Raw genomic sequence first — 3,768 nt, 5'->3', positions numbered from 1 at the left:
TGCACTCTCTGGACTCACTGAAGTGCATTCTCAGTGGTTCCAGTGCAGTCTGTGGACTCACTGCACTGCATCCCCAGTGGTGCCAGTGCACTCTCTGGACTCCCGGCAACACATCCCCGGTGGTGCCAGTGCACTCTCTGGACTCACTGCACTGCATCCCCAGTGGTGCCAGAGCACTCTCTGGACTCACTGCAGTGCATCCCCAGTGGTGCTAGTGCACTCTCTGGACTCACTGCACTGCATCCCCAGTGGTGCCAGTGCACTCTCTGGACTCACTGCACTGCATCCCCAGTGGTGCCAGTGCACTCTCTGGACTCCCGGCACCGCATCCCCAGTGGTGCCAGTGCACTCTCTGGGCTCACTGCAGTGCATCCCCAGTGGTGCCAGTGCACTCTCTTGACTCACTGCACTGCATCCCCATTGGTGCCAGTGTACTCACTGGACTCACTGCACTGCATTCCCCAGTGGTGCTAGTGCACTCTCTGGACTTGTTGTCGACGGAGGGAAGACACAAACGCTCAATATGAGTGTTAAGTATGCTTCAGCTTTAATGGATAGCTCAATTGTCTTTTATCGTGTACAGGATAATTAGCTCATACATATTGCAAAAGCCAAGCTCCTTATTGGTAAGCGTCATCTACTGCCCTATCTGTTAGTTCCGCATTCTTCTATCCGCTAGTTCCCCTTTCTAATCTAACTATAACTCCCAGGGCAGTATGCCCTCTACTATCATTGTTTCTAATTGCCTGGGATTTCTCACAAGAGTTCCCAGACAAGCTGCCTGGGATTTCTCACAAGAGTTCCCAGACAAGCCTTGCGTACGTGCCTTTGCTCTTGTTTTTCTAGACCAGCTGGGTGCGGTAATCCGCCATTTCCTTATCTTGCAGCTGCATGATATCAATGTGATTACGCGCAGCGAGCCAGTCCTCAACAATTCCCCCGTTTTTATTTTGAACCAAAAGCTTTCTATAGATTTTTCTATCAATCACCGCACACACTGCAATAAGCAAGGTACAATAAGCAACAGGGTCAAAAATCTCATGCAGAACTACGATTGTAAAGTAGTGTGCCTACTAGAATCTACATCAGTCAACAAGCCACTAAGCGCTAGGAATGTTGCTTCGCAGCGATACTGCTTCTTACTCGCACAGCACAATCACACAATCACACAATCACGCAGAGAGGCCTCTTGCACTTTTCATTCATACCACAAGACAATATCACTGAAAATAATTTGTGTGCAGCTTCAGGAGGTCCTTGTCTGCTCCCGTGGTGAGCGGCTGAGAGTGGAGACCCCTCCGAGGAAAAAATGCTCGGGGTGCACCTAGGGGCGTCCGTTCCACAGTCGATCCCACAGCCGAGCAGAGCGGCTCCTGGCGCAAGGAAGGATGCTATTATAGTTTGTATAATGACAGCAAAGAGATGCATTGCAATAAGGAGCACGTGTGGCATTGACCCCTTTTTTTTTTTTTTTTTTTTTTTTTTTTTTTTTTTTTTTTTCTTTTTCGAGCAATTACACCTTACACATGCTATTACTGTTGCTAGAAAAACCCTACTAGTTAACTGCTCGAGCCTTTTTATTAGGCAACTAAATACTACTCGCGCCGCTACTATAATTAGGACAATTATTAGCAGTAAGCGTAGCCCTTCTTTTATCAGACCCAATATCCAACCCCCCATGTTCCCAAACCAATTTGCAAACAGTCTATCAAGCCAATTATCTTGGACCACTATCTTCTTGGTGTGGTCTCTCAGCCATTTCAGTTGCTCGTGGATTGACTCGCCATGGTCCGAGAGATTAAAACAGCACATTCCTTCGAGCTCTTCACACCCGTGGCCCTGTGCCAGCAGTAGAAAATCAATCGCCGCTCTGTTCTGTAACACAGCGTGTCGCAAGCTGTCCAGGTCCTGGGCCATTTCTGTGAGCATCTGCGTAGTCACATTTAATGTTTTCACCACTGTACTTCAAATCTACATTTTACAAAGTGACCAGCAAGTGTGCCACATTAACTGACCAACCTCTGAGATTTTACCTTTCATACCAGTGTCTTCTTGGGCTCTTTTAATTAAACACGTTTCTCATTCAAGTGAATTGAAATGCTTCAGTTGGTTTTATTCTCAGGAGCCTCATAAAAAACAAAGATATTGCACCCTCTTTGTTCAGTCATTCAATGTTCGTCTCTTTCACAGCAAATAATTACTTCATTGAAGTTAAAACTTCCAAACATAACTTACTAATAGTCTCCAATTTCAGCTCAGATCACTCGTTGAAAATACTCTGCTAAATACAGATAACTTACAATAACTTTAACAGTTAATTGTCCATAACAAACACCATGGTTTTTCTCCAGACCAATGTTCAAATTTTAAGACCACCCTTTAATATTTCTATGTACAGGTGAAAAACAGTCTTCAATTTTCTAGTCTTGTTTTAAATATAAAAGTTGGAAGGGACATTCAAGTTTCAAGTCTCCACACTGAACTTAAAAAAAAAAAAAAATCATGTGGAGGTAAACAAACCAAGTTGTATACTCCAGGAGGTAGAGGCCTTCAATTTGTGTTCATATATACATATGCACAGAATTCAGTGTTCCAACAGAAAAAGAATTAGCCAAAAAGTAATAAAAGTTATTTACTACTGTGACATTTCAAGACTTCCACAGCTTTGCCTAAAGACACAAACACAATTAACATAATTCCCTATGTGCTTTTTTTTTTTTTTTTTTTTTTTTTTTTTTTTCTTTCCTTTTTTTTTTTTTTCTCTCAACTGTCCAGTGCAGGAAAAAATTCTCACAAAATTTCACAGACCTAAAATGTGCAAGCTAGTTTCTCTCTCTCCCTTTTTTTTTTTTTTTTTTTTTTTTTTTTTTTTTTTTTTCAAATGTCACATTTGCTTGTTTTACAGCCCAACAAGCTAGTTTCCCTAGACTAGCCATAGCATGAGCCACAGCCACTCCAGGCACAAGTGCCGCTGAAAAGAACCTTTCAGCAGGACCCCAGAGTTCGACCTGGTTATCGCAGTCACTCCCCAAAGTTTTTGAGACTGCGTCTCGTCCGTCGTTTCCATTGTTGAGTAATGTTTCGCAATTCTTGACTGTGTAGGTCAGGGGCAAACAAAGTCAAGCGTCCCAAATAGCATGGCCCCCCGTGCGCATTTGCTGGGATTCCCTGCCAGGCTCGATCTCCACAGATCAGGAATATACCAGGTGGTAAGGCCTTAGCAGTTTGCCTTGGCCATGTGCTTGACTTGTTCCCGTATGCCCCCATGGTGGTGTTGGTGGTGTCGTTGTACCCGCAATAGCTGCTATTAGCTTCGAACCCCCTTGTGTGAGAGGTCACATTAGTCCATTGAGTCATATTTTGTTTTCCTTTATTCCACATAAAGCACGTCTGTGTCCAGTTATTACTGGTGTTCCCTACCGCCACTGATCCCAACAAATCCAGTTCCTGGGGATCCCATGGCAAGCTCGTGTTCAGAGCCACTAGCGCCGCCACAACGGCGTCGGAGAGGTTGGACGAAAGATCGAACAAATCAGTACTTGCGGAATATGGTGCTAACAGTTGTTTCAGCTCCTCCTTGTTCCCTATTGGGACCCCGAACAAACAGGTGCGGAAGGGATCAGTCGCTTTGGCAAGAGACAGGCAGAATTGAGCCAATCGAGTTCCCTTCGGTATATGTAGCGGAGGGAACATGGCTGATACCATAATTTGTATCTCCCCAGTAAAGTCCTTATCAATAAGTCCTGTTAACACTAAAGCCCCATTTAA

At 44.3% G+C, this 3,768-nt stretch overlaps 1 long non-coding RNA gene across 1 annotated transcript; it reads right to left on the bottom strand.

Annotated features, from left to right (window-relative positions):
* Positions 1-524: 524 nt before the first annotated feature.
* Positions 525-3,564, bottom strand: LOC308186590. Its single transcript, XR_013944122.1, has 2 exons — positions 782-3,564; positions 525-746 (listed from the first exon to the last, which is right to left on the bottom strand). It is a non-coding gene; the product is annotated as an uncharacterized lncRNA (long non-coding RNA).
* Positions 3,565-3,768: the final 204 nt, after the last annotated feature.

This window comes from Anser brachyrhynchus, assembly GCF_964034855.1.
Source record: "Anser brachyrhynchus genome assembly, contig: SCAFFOLD_189, whole genome shotgun sequence".
NCBI classification, from domain to species: Eukaryota; Metazoa; Chordata; class Aves; order Anseriformes; family Anatidae; genus Anser; species Anser brachyrhynchus.
The sequence above is the reverse complement of the archived record's forward strand: the minus strand, read 5'-3'. Positions and strand labels throughout refer to the sequence as shown.